The sequence below is a fragment of the Crocodylus siamensis genome, chromosome 4 (genome assembly GCF_052110815.1).
Source record: "Crocodylus siamensis isolate JL-2025a chromosome 4, ASM5211081v1, whole genome shotgun sequence".
NCBI classification, from domain to species: Eukaryota; Metazoa; Chordata; order Crocodylia; family Crocodylidae; genus Crocodylus; species Crocodylus siamensis.
Genome location: NC_143398.1, coordinates 159,352,480 through 159,368,181, shown reverse-complemented (window position 1 = coordinate 159,368,181; position 15,702 = coordinate 159,352,480). Strand labels below are relative to the sequence as shown.

The window sequence follows — 15,702 nt, the reverse complement described above, 5'->3', positions numbered from 1 at the left end:
ACTCTGAGAGCACCAGGGCTGGCAGACTGGAGGGCAGAGGTGGGCTTGGCTCCAAGCTAATCTTTTTCTTCCCCTAAATCCAACCCCCTTGAGAGCTCACAGCCTGGCTGTGGATGATAACGACTCCCAGGACCTTCAGTTTGGATGGAGCTTTGATGCTTTGTGTCATCACAAATGTACTTGAAATTTGGACATAGAGAGGCTCCCAGAGAAAAGGCAACAGCTGTCATTGGCTTTGGATCCAAGGGCCCCTTTTTGCAGCACAGGCAGAGGCCTGGGGTCCCACCTGGAGCTGGGTAAATCCTGCATAAAAGACCTTCACCATGGGTGGGTTATTCCACCAGAGTCCACAAGGGGGGTAACAGTTGCACCTTTCTTTGAAACAGCAAGTGCTAGGTGCTGTCTGACACAGGGCACTGGGCTGGATGCCCTCAGTCTGGGCCTGCTCAGCACCCACTGTGCTCACATCTCCATGTATTCATGTGCCATAAATATTCGTATTTCACTGGCACAGGCCCTGACCCTCCTCCACCCCAGAAGCAGATGTTAAGAATTGGTCATTGCTGGTATATAAAATTCACATTTGGGGGTCATTGAGCCAACTGAAGGACAGAAATAGGGCTGGGTGGGAACACTAAGCCCATCACAGCTGAGCGGTGCAATGCCCTTGGCAAAACAATCACCCTTTGCTATCTGAGCTGCCCAGAAACCCTACTGCAAGCACCAGAGGTGATGTTGGGCAGCAGAATCCTGACTGCCACTGGTTGTGCCCTCATTTCTGCCAGTACCATGGCCCCAGCTGGGGTCCCAACTCCTCATTTGGGAATGTGGCTTTGGGGACCTGGAAACTGCTGGAGGAGTCTCAATCATCGGAGCTTCATTCACAGGACCAGATGCTCTGCTGGGGCAATGGAAGCCAAAGGGATGATGCTTGTCTATGTCACTGGAAGGGTGGTCTGTCGAGTCAGCCATTCGTCAGGCACAATCTGCTCCAGTGTCCTCCCACTATAAGGCATCAGCATAACGATGGGTGGGCGAGCAGGACATGCGCCCTGGACACTGCCTTTCCCCATCCCCTACCCTTCCACACCTTTCACCTTCCCTGCTGCAGCTCTGGCTCTGGCAGCAGAGAGGGCAGAGCAGAAGCAGCAGCAGTGTATGATGCAGGAGCAGTGGCTGGAGTGTCACTGCCATGGGAGAAGATGTCCCTTCCTTTCTTGCTGCCAAAAGCTGGTGTTTAAGTGGCTGCTCAACACAAGTTGGAAGCAAAAAAGAAGGTGACATCCCCCCATGGCAGTGAACCCCTGGCTGCTGCTTCTGCACCATGTGCTGCCAACAGCAATGGAACAGAATTGGCCAGTTAAGCCTCTGCTAGGAGATTTCTGCTCTCATCTTTCTGACCAAAACCCCGCTGTTATTCACATGCTTCATTGCTTGCCAGGCTGCCAGTGTGCTCTGAGCTGCAGATTGCAAAGTGAACCTGCTGGCTCATGGTGTGCTACCCTCCTGTTTACAATCCAACCAGCAGAAGGCGCCAATGTCTATCCGAGCAATGTTCTCCTGGGAAAACGCAGTATTTTCTCACATACAACATACCCTGGGATATAATGGGCACTTTGTTTTTGCAAGGCAGAACCAAGGGAAAAAAGTCTTCCCTTGTAGTAAGTGACTGAGTAGCAGCACTCATTATTCATTATCCTGCTCATTATGCAACTCCCGATGAGTCCTGCAGATTTTCCCTTCACATTTGCCCATAACAAACAGAAACTGTTCTTACCATATTTCTCACACATGATGCACACGGAAGTTTACAGCAACTGTTTTTTGTCAGAAAACCAGGTGGTCTTGCCTAGTGGTTAGACATATGAAGCAAGGAGTGCAGTCTAGACCAGTTCCAGGGAGCTGGGGGGTATGGAGGAGCCTGGCACCAGAACTGGAGTCAGGACCTAAACCCAAAGTCAGAACAGGTTGGGCTCAGAAATTGCAGCTGGAGACATGGCAGTAGTCAGAACCAGAAAACCAGCAAGGAAATGCACTGAAAATCAGTGTCAAGAGCTTTCACCTTTGCCTGGACAAGGAGAATATGGGCTGCGCCTGGCTTTTAAGGGCTGGCATATGTGGGGCCTGCTGTCTGTGGCTTCAGAGAACTGGCTGCCCTGAATGCCTCACTCAGTCAAGCTGGGATCAGGGTGCTGCTCTGGGCTTGTTGCAGGTGGCACCTGTTCAGGGGACAGAATCATAGAAAATTAGGGTTAGAAGAGATCACAGGAGGTCATCTAGTCTAACCCTTTGCTCAAAGCAGAACCATTCCCAACCAGATCATCCCAGCCAAGGCTTTGTCTATTGGGGCCTTAAAAGCCTCCAAGGATAGAGATTTCACAGCCTCTCTGGGATGACTTGCCCTGATCTCCCAATTACAACCTGCTGGGTCCAGGGTTCTGGTCTGGGCCTCATTACATTTGAGGGAAATGTACGAGCTGTTCTTGGGCCCCCTAGGCTACCAGTTCACTCCCTGCACAGGTGCCAGACCGGCTGCTCCATGATCGTCCCCTGTCCCACCTCTCCTCAAAGCTCCCCAGTGAAGGAGACTCCACAGCTGCCATAGGTAGTTCTGAGACAATCTAGGGCATTTTGCTTTAAATACTGTCAAGCTGGGATGAAGAAGATGTTCCTATCCATGCTAGATTTCATGATGTCAAACTCACTCCACAGGTCACCAGCTTTGTGACAGGCAGTGCCCTTAATCCGCTCAGGGTGGGAGCTATATGGATTCCCTCCCACCTTGTGCTGGGGGGCTGAGATCTGGTGGCTAAAGGTATCCTAGATCCACAAGTCCAGCCTGCTGGGAGTGAAAAGGCAAAGGGTAGTAAATGCTTTCCACTTGTGGGCTCTGGAGGTCACAGATGTTCCTTCCCCCCCAGCTTCAGCTTTTCAAAGTGCATTTTTTTCCCATTCACAGGAGATGGCTTAGCCCAGAGCTTCCACTGACTTTGCTCCCTGGTAATCTTGCAGCCCCCTGCTGTGAGGCTCTAAGAAAAGCCTTTTATGCATAACACAGCAAAGCCAGGCATCAGATGGGCCCTCTCCCCAGCTCCCACCCTGGCTGTGTTTTGCACCAACCCATTTTAGGTAGGTACCCAAACATAACCCTGCTAGGGAGACTTCTAAGATGTGGCCCACCTCAGAAGTCAATTGAGATTAAGACACCTGAAAGGGGCAACACAAGGGATGGAGATCTGGGGGAGGGGGGTATTTACTTGAAATGAGGGCAAAGAGCAGTACTGGGGCACTGGGCACAAAAAGGTCACTGGGACTTATGCCCTCAGTCTCTTTTACACACATTAGGAAGCCCCTCTCCACTCACCCACCCTTGCTTGCCCTTTTCTGCATGGGTCCAGGGTTTAGTCCAGAGTTACCTGTGTCTGGGGCACTGCTACCCCCTGCTGGCATTGTGCAGAACAGCACAGTCTGACAGTCCCAGGAACGAACTGGTGCCGACTTGCCCCAGCCTTAGTTTTAAGCCTGCTGCCGGCTTCTCATCCTGTCTGGCATAGCTCCCCCTCTGCAGTGCTGGGTCTATAGCTGGTGCTCCTGGGTTGTTCATTCAGTACTGACTGTATTTGCTGGAGCTGGAGGAAAGCTTGACTCTGTCCCCAGTCACAGCAGGATGCAACCCCCACTGTAAGGGGATCAGACCTCTATATCAGCATTAGACTGGCTATTTGCTCCCCCCGCACCCTCGGCCTTGTCCTCCCTTGTGATGCATGAGAGCTGCCTGTGGGTGAAGAACAGGGCATATGGGGTAAAGATGAGGGTAACTGAAAGGCCAGGGGAGGGCAGACAGGGTAGGAGTGCCCCTGCTCTAACTCCTATCAGGACCCCCCTCTCACCCTGATTCTTCTGTCTGGTTCAGGATGCCTTAGGGTCTCATGGGCTTCCTCACCTTTTGATACACAGAAGGCCCCTGCACTGGACAGCCATGAGGCCAGTAAAAGACTGAGGCCTGTGGTGGGGACCAGAAAGTCCTCTCAGTCTACCCTCCCGCCTACAGGGGCTAAGGTCAATGGGGGTCCATATGGTGCCCTTGGGTCAGAGCAGAGGGAAGATGGGCTTAGGCTCCTTGACAGTGAACTGGGATGGGGGTGCAGGGAAATATGGGGGGCCAGTTTTCAGGAAATTCCATCCCTTGCTCCTAGCTTTCAAACAACTGTCCCAACCTTGCCAAACTCACCCTCAGAAGCATGTTCTCCACTACACAAAGACCAAAGGGAACCAGGTTAGGCCAAAACAATTGCAAAACAATTCAACTCATCTTCCCTACCCTCACCATCCACTTTCCTCTTTATGCCTCACCAACAACATCTTCACTGCCACTGTGATCCACACTCCCCAAAGAAAGCCATCAGAACCAGTGGCACCTACACATGCCTGTCTGTGCTAGTGCATGATAAATCTCATCCAGCACACCTAACAGCTTCTGGAAAACCCTATGCATGAAACCAGCCCAGCACTAGGCCCCAGGCTGAAGTCCCCAAGGAAAATGAGAGGATAGAAATGGCCTATCACTGATGAAAAAACATTTCTCACAAACCACCCACTCCGTCTGACCTCACCAGCATTGTCCTCAAGGCAGACCTGCACACTATGGGCCTGGGAATAAAATCCATAACTTAGCTGCACACCAAAAACCGTGGATGGAACAGAGACATTGATTTTATGACTCGTTATATAACTCCCCTTTCCTCTGTTAACTTCTCTTTGCTTCACAGGTGCTAACTGCCCACTTCCTTTTCTAGAGAAGTGGGCAGATTTGTTAACATAATTAGGCCAGACTAAAGCAAGTGTTCGAACTTGTATGTAGCCAGGAGAGTGACTGCTCCATTCCCAACCCTGATGAAGGGCATCTGAAGCCTCAAAGCTCATCTCCCATCCCTCCCAAATATACAACCTGGTCCAAAAACAGGTATTACTTCACCCCACAGATCTTGTTTCTCCCTTATTGCTGCACCATCACAGCCACTGAAGTCAGCCAGCAAGGCCATGGAGTGCCTGGACTCAGGCCACAGAATTCCTTGAAGAGAAAGACCAAGACTTTGGACATGATGGTCTATCTTGTGAGGAGCAGACAGTAAATGTGACATATTCATAGTAGCTGGGTTGCTGAAGAGATGCTACAGGGTCCCACACTAGCAGAACCTTCCCTGTCCATGAAGCATTCCCAGGTCGGGTGCAGTGCCACCCTCCATCCCAGACAGGACACAAGTGTGTATATAATGGAGGCCTGCCCCTTGCCTCCATTGCCTGCCAGGGGACATGGAGTCTCTAGCCAAATGGGGATAATAGGGGGCAATACTAATGGATGTTAGTCAGCATCAGTGAAGAGTCCTGGAGCCTCCTAGACCGGTGGGGATTAACCTTTTTGGCAGACATGCCACAAATTAGCCCTACACTGTCTCCAAGTAGCACTCTGATACCTTTCTGCTGCCTCTTCTGCTCTGCTTTCTGCTTCCTGCCCCATGCCTCATCTGTCACTCTGTTTTGTGCTCCCTGTCCCATCTGCAGCTGTTCCCTCCCCAGTCCGCTGCACGGCTTACACAGAGGCTACTAGTGCCACTTGGGATATACAGCTTGGCTACCCTCTCCTAGACCATAGAAGCCAACTTTTTGATAGGTGTTCTGCATAAGCCCTGCTCTCCCATCCCCTTCTTCTGCCTGATCTCATACTCCGTTTTCTACTCTATGCCCCATGCTCCCTGCCTAACTGGTTGCTTTGGTTTCTAGTCTCTCCCTGAGCTGCCACATACCACACACAGAAGCTACCCTTGTCCTAAGCACTAGAATGAACTGACTAGTGAGGGTTTCATATAGAGATGGGTGCCAAACAGCTTACACAGTAAAAACATGCAGTTGTGGGAGGAAACAAAACCATTCCTACATTAGGATCAAGTTTGCTAAATTATTTGGGCCAAAAAAAAAATCAGGAAAATAAAAACATTTTTTCCTCCAACATTTTCCAGAATGAATGATTTCCACTTCTTATTTAATGAAATGGGAGAGGTGTAAAAAAAAATATGTGAAAATGAGACTAAACAAAAGCTGTGGCTTAGGGTCAACTAAATGATTCACTCAGTCCATATGGAGCTTTTGTTCCCATTTTGCCAAGAAAAATTTAAAAAAAATGGGTTTGGGTGAACCCAAAGTTATAGAATCATAGAAAATGAGGGTGGGAAGGGACCTCAGGAGGGCATCTAGTCCAACCCCCTTCCTGCTCAAAGCAGGACCATCCCCAGCTAGATCTTCCCAGCAAAAGCTTTGTCTAGCTGGGTCTTGAAAACCCCCAAGGATGGAGCTTCCACCACCTCTCTGGGTAACCTGCTCCAGTGTTTTACTACCCTCCCTGTGAGAAAATTCTTCCTAATATCTAACCTAAACTTCCCTTACTGCAACTTGAGACCATTGCTCCTTGTTATGTCATCTGCCACCACTAAGAACAGTCTAGCTCCATCCTCTTTTGAACCCCGCTTCAGGTAGTTGAAGGCTGCTATTAAATACTCCCTCAGTCTCCTCTTCTCTAGACTAAATAAACCCAGCTCCCTTAGCCTGTCCTCATAAGTCATGTATCCCAGCCCCCTCACCATTTTTGTTGCCCTCCGTTGGACTCTCTCCTATTTGCTCACATCCTTTCTGTAGTGGTGGGCCCAAAGCTGAACACAGTACTGCAGATGTGGCCTCACCAATGCTGAATAGAGGAGAATAACCATTTCCCTTGACCTACTGGCAACACACCTACCTATGCAGCCGTATGCCATTAGCCATCTTGGCGACAAGGGCACACTGCTGGCTTATATTCAACTTATTGTCCACTGTAACCCCCAGGTCCTTTTCTGCAGAGCTGCTGCCCAGTCAGTCATCCCCCAGCCTGCACTAGTGCACAGGATTGTTCTGTCCAAAGTGAAGGACTTTGTACTTTTCTTTGTTGAACCTCACAAGATTTCTTTTGGGCCAGTCCTCCAATTTGTCTAGGTCACTCTGAATCCTAGGCCTACCCTCCAGCATATCCAATACTCTCCTCAGGCTTGGTGTCATCTGCAAACTTGCTGAGGGCGCACTCTTTGCCATCTTCCAGGTTGTTGATGAAGACATTGAACAAAACTGGTCCCAGGATCTACCCCTGGGGCACTCCACTTGATACAGGCTGCCAACTAGACATCAAGCCAATGATTACTACTCTCTGAGCCTGATGCTCCAGCCAGTTTCCTATCCAACTTTCAGTCCCTTCATCCAGCCCATATTTCCTTAGCTTTCCTGCGAGAACACTGGGAGAGACCGTATCAAAAGTTTTCCTAAAATAAAGGTACACCACATCCACCCATCTCCCCACATCCACAGAGCCAATCATCTCATCAAAGAAGGCAATCAGGTTGGTCAGACATGACTTGCCCTTGGTGAATCCAGGCTGGCTGTTTCTAATCACCTTCTTCTCCTCCAAGTGCTTAGAAAGGGATTTCTTAGGATCTGCTTCATGATTTGCTCCATGATTTATTCTTTTGGGGTTCAGGCAGTGAACCAAAACCATTAACTACTGGCCCAGACCCATGCATATATAAAGGGAGGAAGGTCATTTGCCCCTCTAAGGAGCTCTCCAATCCCCCCTTCTGTGTTTTCAGAAAGGAGGGCCATTAGGTAGGTTTCATTCTTTAGCTCTGAGGTGCAGGCAAGGAGTGAGGAGTGGGTCTCTCCTTACCCCCCTGTCAAACTACTCATCTGAAGGCTGAGAGCATGGTGGCCATGGGCAGGACATGACATGGATGTGGGGATGGGTTGTGGGGCTGGGCCTCCAAGTGGGATGAAGTGGGGCAAGGAGGAAAAAGGCTGAGGCTTATTGATACCATAGCAGCTGCCATGAGGGACTGTCAACTGCCAGCTCCTAAGAGCTCTCATTGGTGCTGGAGGAAAAGAGATCTGGTGACGGATGGAGAGACCGATGTGGAGAGAGGGGTTCCTATGGCTATAGGGCTTAGATAGAAGGACAGGCAGGCAGCTTGGGCCTCCTGACTCAAGAGAACCTGTGCAGCTGGGAAAGCACTGGGGCCATTCAAGATGGGAAAGCGCTAATGATTTCCCTCAGTAGGAAATCAGAGAATCATGGGTGGGATCCTAGAGCTGTCTGACCTCTTCCCAGACCTGGGCACAGATTCAGCCCCCATGGACAGTGCCTAGGGCCCACCTTATTCTGCCTAGCTTGGGAGAGGCACACTGAGCCAGGCCCAGCAGATCTGGATTCAGACAAATGGAACCTGTGGGGTGGGGAACCACAGCTCCCACTTTCGCAGCTCCAAAGTCCCCGTACAAACCTCAAAGACATCCATCACCAGGCAGGGCCTCCCTTTCCCCTCCCTGGGTGCAGGGGAGGGAGGGTGCAGTTTGCTCCCCATAGACCAAGCCCAGTGAGAATGGAAGTGGGTCATTCACTGGTGCTGCTCTGAGGCTACATCACAGCCAACGTCACAGGCCTCTGATGATGCCTATCTCCTCCCCCTGTGCTGGGCAGGTGTGTGTAGGTCTCAAAAGCTTTCAGCTGAGACTATATTTAGCTGCTGTTTGTCATGCACGGATTTATTACCCACTGCCTGGAAACTGCAATGCAGCTTCAAGGAGACAGCAGCTGGAGAAGGGAGGAGAGGGGAGTGGCCATAGCAGGGCAATAGGGGGGAGCTAAGAGGTGAACGAACAGAGTCCTCTCGGCCCCCCACACAAGAGAAAATGGCTGGAGAACAGTGGGGATCCAGGCACTCGGACCTATGTCCCGTAGGTAATGTGAAAGGGAGAAAAAAAGGGTCTCCACTCATGGCAGGCAAGGACCCTCAAAGTTTATGGAGTGCGGCTCCCAGCACCTTCAGGAAGGACACCCGCCCTGCCAGGTCTCTGTCCCCACCCCGCAGACACTGCACAACACCACACCAGCCTGGCTGGGTCTAGGAATCCCCAAACATCCCACACCATCACACTGGCTCCCCAGAGACCCTGCAATAACACACCAGCCTGCCAGTCCCCACACACCCGAGACCCTCACAACACCAAGAGAAGTGGTGCTGGCTCCTACCCTGGGTTCTTTAAGAGGAGGCTAGATGTATACCTTGCTGGGGTCATTTGACACCAGTACTCTTTCCTGCCATGGCAGGGGGTTGGACTCAATGATCTGCTCAGGTCCCTTTTGACCCTACAAACTATGAAACCATCCTGGCTTGCTTGACCCCCAGCACTCCCCTAAGACCAACAATAACATACCAACCTACACAGGTGTCCCCCCATTAACCCATATTCTTCCTCTGAGAGCTTCATATGGGCCTAAGCGCAGGGCTGGTATCAATGATTCCACAGAGAGGGCAGCAGAAGAAGGAAAAGCTGAGCAGACCCAACTACTGTGTGTATTATGGGAGCACCCAGAGGCCCCAGCTGAGGTGAGAGCCTCTTTGCTCAGACACAGAACGCGAAACAGTCCCTGTTCCAGAGTTTACCATCTGATTGCCATGATTGTGAGCCTCCAAACCCTGAGGTGGCACTGAACTAGTCCCAGGCCCGGAGAAGAGCTCCATGAATGTGGGGGGGGAGTCTTCAGGAGCTGGGAGTGAGCACTGCTCTCCTGAGTCCCAGCCCCATGCCCTCCCCATTGGACCACTGTGCTCCCAATCCACCTCATCAGCATTGGATGAAGGTGGGAGCATAAGTCCTGCATGCTCTGTGTTCCCATAGGCCTAATCACATGGCCTTTCTGAGACTGCTGGGCTTGGCCACATCATCAGGTCAGAAATGGGGAGGCCTGGGCTTATGAATCAGGATGAGAGAATGAGAAAAGGCCTCAGTGAGGCAAGGGATTCCCCCCCAACCCACCCCTGGGATCTTAAGCAATCTGTGTTTTGGCATTCTGAGCCATATGTAACCCAGTTCTCAGCCGCCATTTGCCCCTGTGAGTACCGGACACTGACTTTGGCATGATGGACTGAAGCAGATTTTTTCAGTACCCTGTCCCCTGGAGCTGGGGCTAGGAGAACACAGTGAAGTTTACAATGAGATTGTGGGAGCTGGTTACAGGGAAAAGACCCCAAAGTCAAGTATCCAAGTCTTCCCAGGAATCCTCCTATCAAGCCAGGGCCAGTGCAGCCTTCACAGGTCTAAAGTCCAAGCCAACAAGAAAAGTTCACCTTCCAAGCCTGACTTGAAGAGGCAGCTTTAAGGTCATCCTCCCCACTTCTTGCAGGTCCCTTTAAGTGTGGGAAGGCTACTGATGATGAAGCATGGATCATCAGTGAGGTACGTAGTCCTTAAAGCTGTGACTGCTTCTAATAGAGTGATGATTAATACAGCAACTCCCCTGCTTTGTAAGGGGTTGGGCTCTCCCCCATTACCTGTCAGAGCCATACAAGCTATGGGGCAGCTGCAAGCACCAGGGCACGGGAGTAAAACCATGTGCTGGAAGCAGTGGTGGGGTGTGAAAGCTGCAAGTCAAGCAGATTCCCTGATTGCCAGGGAGTGCCAGGCAAGCAGGGTCCAGCAAAATGATCACCATGTCCTCCAGCTACTGTTTCCCCCAGCTCAGGAGCTGGAAAACCTCAGGGTGAATAAAAACAGGGTGCTTGGCCCCCAGCTTTGGCATAGCAGGGGCAGGTCACTTCAAGTGGCATGGCAGGCTGGCATTTCAAGTGATCCCATGTGCCAAGGGCCTAACAGTTCCAGAATGGGATCACTTTATGAGCTTCAGCTTGGCATGTGTGTGCGTGTGTGAGATGGAGAAAAGCCCCTATGGCTACAAATAACTGACCAGCTGCATCCACTTCTAAGACACTTTTCCTGCCCTGTGGAGATGCTTCTCTTATCTGCTCCTGGAGGGGACCCCAACTGCATGATCTGAGCCAGAGGGGACCAGAAAAGGGGCTGAAGGGTATTGAACAGCTGTAGGCCCTGGATCCCCACTTCCCTGAAACTCACTGGAGAGGTAGAAGGCAGTGCCATACCAAGGCTCCTGGTGTTCCCAGGCAAACTTTTAGTATCGGGCCTCTCTTTGCTAGAGATAACGATAATAATAATCAGACTTGTTGCAAAAGTCTTTATCACATCTGTGGTATTGATGTGTTTAAAAAGTTTGTTCTCAGTTGATAACATTGCCATTCCCATAGATGCGCAATATTAAAACTTTTTTTTTGCAATTGTAATTATTTTTTCATTTTTGAGCCCCCTTTTTGTCCAGGTCCTGGGCCGATGCCCAGTTCGCCTATGCCTGTATCCAGGTCTGGTGGAAAGCGAAAGATCTGGGGTTCTCTTCCAGATGATTTTGGACTCAGGGGCTGCTTATCAAGTGTGGGGCCAGGCAGCTTCTGGGGAAATCAATCACAGCCCTCTGCATGCTCCCAAGGGTAGGCTGACTCTGGGTGTCAGCCCTTTCATCCAAAGCCTGATGGAATCCTGGTAGGAGGCTTCTCTGAGGGAGCCTGATAGTCAAATCCTGGCAGCCTCTCGGCTTGGGTGCAGAACCCAGACCCCATTCATGCTGGGCTGCTTCCCAGCCAACTGGGGCTGCTTGGCTGCTCTGAGCCCTGCTGCTCCTGAGCAGAGCAAGCAGATCACAATGCCTTGGAGGGATGCCCCTGAGCAAGCCAGGAGCTGCAGGGGGTAAACCAGGGGCAGGCAATTATTTTGGGCAGAGGGCCACTTACTGAGTTTCGGTAAGCCATCGAGGGCTGCATGACAGGCAGCCCAGGGCAGATGAATATTAATTTTCAAAATTTTTTAGGGGCCCTGAGGGTTAGATGGAATGGTGTGGTGGGCCGCATCCAGCCCCCAGATGGAGCCTGGAGGCTCACCCTGTGCCCAGGCTGCAGGCCCAGGTCTGCAAGCACAGTGGCCACTAGAGGGAGAGAAAGGGCTGCGCTGGCCCAGTGGTAGGGGGAACAGACCTCACCCCCAAAAGCACAGAGAAGGCTGCGCCCTAGCTCCATCCCTACCTAGCTCACGTTGCACGGGGGCTGGTGCACTGTGGGAAACAACCCTGCTCGTGCATCACATTCCAGGCTTGGCCCCTCACCTGCTGCTTCTTGCATCGCCACCACCGGCAGCTTTCGTATCTGCTCAGCCTTCACACCATTCCCTATCTCCAGGGAAAGAGCTGACAGCCTCAAGGCGAGGCCCCAGCTCCAGGGAGCATGCGACCATGTAGCAATCGTTGGCAATGCGATCCACCTGCCACTAGAACCAGCTTCACAGGATTAGGAGAGATGAGCTAATCAACCCTGCCAGCTGTCCCCAGCTTCCTCTGTCAGGGAACAGGGAGAGGAGGGGAGCTGAGGCTGACACAGACAGTGCAATGTGCTCTGGGTGCACCAGCTGCAGGTCAGCAGTGAACCATGAAGCCAATGCTCAGGGATGCCTGGATACTATGACAGACAAGCACAGGGATGGCACTGACCCCACAAAAGGTTAATTGTTCTTGGTCTTTTGAAGCCTCTTCGCCTCCCCACCATGGAGGAGAAGTATGGAGAACAGTGATCAGAAGCAACAGGCCAGCTGGGGTGAGGGAGTCACTAGGGGCAGCAGAACTACTGGAGCCATCCTGGGCCCTGCGGGCTAGGGGTTACCATGAAGTACCTGGGGCTGAGGCTGCTTGGGCCCAACAGTGTTGTTCTTGGCTCTTCTCTGACCTTCACTCCTCTTACAGTCTCCGGAGGCAGCAGGTGCTTCAGTGGACACTGAGGTTAATCTGTAACAGCCAAGCTAGCTTCTCTTCTAGGACAGCACCAGTCAGGGAGCTCGCCAGGCCCACGCATTGGTCGTGGTTGGCTGGGCAGCGGCCAGTTCTGGCTGCAGGCTGACCACTGGCTCATGTCGGTGAGAGTTGCCTCGTGCCTTCTGCCTCCATGCGCTGTGCTAGAGCCAGCGAGCAGGGAATGCACACTAGGCCCAGGATTGGTGCAGGTCTCCCCAGCCTGCTCCAGCACTGACCGCCAGTGCATCAATTCAGAAAAGGCAGCAAGCCAGGCCAGGCAGCAGCAGCATGGTACTTCCATCCAGGCCAGGCCAGACAAGGCCTGGATGCCCGCAGGGAGGGTGACCTGAGCTGCTTGGTACCTCCAACCAGGCCAAGCCAGACGAGGCCTGGAAGCCTGCGGGGAGGGTGACCTAAGCTTTGAGGAAGCGTTGGAGCTGTGAGGTGGGAGGCCCATTCCTGCAGTCACTAGTGCAAAGCCAGCTCGGGGTAGCAGGGGCCAAGTGTTGTTAACGTGGCACCCAGAGATCTTGCGGGGAGATGAGAGGGCCCGTGTCCTCCTCAGGACATCCTCTGGGTGGGGGTCGTTCGGTGGGCTCAAGGATTTGGTTGCTGGCATGCTGAGAGCAGCTGCAAAGAGGACATCTCAGAGTGACTGCCTCACCCCACTAGCTTACTAGGTTGGGGCATGGGGAGCAGATCCAGGAGCATGTGTCCCAGCAACATGAGGATGTGGTGTAGTCTTATGTCTTCCCCTGCCTCTCCCAAGCTTTATTCTTGTTGCCCAGGACCCCTGAGAGTCCCCTATGTGCCAGGAGCTGTGCCACCCCAGCAAGGGCCCTGCCCACAAGAGCATACAGTCTAAACAAAGGAGATGATTTGCTCGGTCAGCAGCAGAGCTGAACACAGAACCCAGGCGTCCTGAGTGCCAGGCCAATGCCCTACCCACAGAATCACACTTTTTCCCTGTTGCTAACTTAAACAGTTCTCCAGGCATGTAGACAGTCCTCCCAAAAGTCCAGGCCCTGCATGCAAGTCCAGGCCATCAGAGAGGTTTTCCACAGCCTGGTGGTACTACACAGAGACAGGCTGTCCCTACCCAAACTCCCCATGGCTTAATTATTTCCACTTCCTCAAGGGAACTTGCAAACAATGGAGAGAAACTGTAAAGCAAAGAAAAGTCAGCAGTGGTTTCAGTTTAATTATTTTTCCCATTAAAAATACCGGCTCCCCCCACCTCTCTGTCTGAGAGAGCGAGACACGGGGGAGGGAAAGCCAGATGCCAGGTGCCATTTCCAGCCCAGCTCTCTAGATGCAGCTGCACCAGCATGGGGGAGGGAGGGGGGCCTGAAAGTAGACTGGAGCTCATTATCTGAATCTTCCCTGCTCACCCAGGATCAAGATGGAATAGATAAAGGAACGACTGAGAGCTCAAACCCAGCTGGGATTTATACACCCGCTCAAACACACACCCACACACTCAAAGCCCTGCATGCACACATTTATACTTATCTACTAATACACCATGGCTCACGCTTCACCAGGAGCCATGTAGGTGTGTGAGTGCACCCCCCCACACACACACGTGGACTTCTCCTCACCTCAGACATCCATATGCATCCAGTACACACACCCCCAGTTGAAAACTGGGCTTGGTGCTGGGCTTTCTGGTGAACTTCTCTGGCCTGGGCTATACAGGAGCTCAGGTAAGTCCCGCACAAGGTTCCTTCTCACTTCCCACCCATCCAACATCAAGACCTAGGCAGACACCCGACCCCTGTCACTTGGTGCATGACCACTCACTAACCTCTGAAAGCACTAACAAAGGGTATTTAGAGAGAGCAGAGCCTGAAAGCACTGGTGCTTTGGAGAGGGGAGGTCAGTGAGCTGCTCCTAATTAAGGGTCACTGAAGCAGCGTCCAGCAGTGAGGAACACAGGGCAGTGGTGATAGGCAGAGCATGATGCAGAAGAGGGGAGCACTTAGGGGTGGTGCCTTGTAAGGCGTGTGCATCACATGCCCCTTAGGTAAGACCCCCACAAGCTACATGAGATTCTTTGTTATTCAGCCTCAAATCTGCAAAGGTATTGGGGTGGCACCAGGATGGGCACTGCACTGGCACCAGAAGCAGCAGGCAACAGTGCCATTGCCTGTCTGCAGACAGCAAAGCCCCAGGGAGACATAAAAGAGGATGATCCCCTACAGTTTGCAGCAGCTATGAGGAAGATGGGTATGGGGGTGATGGGGCCAGGGCCAGCTTGGAGCTCACCCGGCTAGAACTGCAGCCCTCTACCATGGGCATTTTCCTGCACAGATGGGGACTACCACTGCCAATTAGCTGCTCGCATTCTGCGCCAGTGTTTCCATTTAACTCTCCGCCAGCTGCCAGTGCATCCTGGCTGCTGAGGAGCTAATGGTGCGAAACAGTGTTGCATATAGAACTTGCCCTGAATACCTGATAGCGGGGATGCGGGGAGGCAGGGAAATGAATCCATTACAGGTTGGCACAGAGTTCTAGGCCCATGGTTTCTTCTCTCACAGATCAATGTCTACATCTGGTTCAGGAAGCCCAAAAATCCAGCCCCACGTTTTCTCCTCTCCAAGACCCAGGTCAGAGTCCAATCCAGCTGGACTGGACTTTGGGTCTGGACTGAGAAAACTTGGAGGTGGGAGGGTGCCTGCTTAGCCTCCTATCATAGGGCACAGAAGGGCCACATCTGGTGCCTTTGGGCCAGGCTGTCTGGGAGACAGAGAGAACCACAGGCTCCACATGGGTCCAGCATCCTGGATGGAGCAGGCAGTGATGCATCTAGCAATGTCTCTTCTGTCCTGCAAGGAGTACAATGAGCAAAACAAACCTTGACCTCTGGACTCCAGACTCTCCTGGGCCATTAGCTGCCCCCCTCCCTGCCTGCATCCTGTGCTGCCTTCCGTTGGAAACACTCC

General features: G+C 52.2%; 1 long non-coding RNA gene across 1 annotated transcript in view; it reads right to left on the bottom strand.

Annotated features, from left to right (window-relative positions):
- Positions 1 to 1,787: 1,787 nt before the first annotated feature.
- LOC149866971 (uncharacterized) overlaps positions 1,788 to 15,702 on the bottom strand; it is a 26,571-nt gene continuing 12,656 nt past the window's right edge. Inside the window, exons 3-4 of the long non-coding RNA XR_016441963.1 lie at positions 2,063 to 2,219; positions 1,788 to 1,946 (exon numbers count right to left, since the gene is read on the bottom strand). This is a non-coding gene — a long non-coding RNA (uncharacterized LOC149866971). The remainder of the gene's footprint in view (positions 1,947 to 2,062; positions 2,220 to 15,702) is intronic.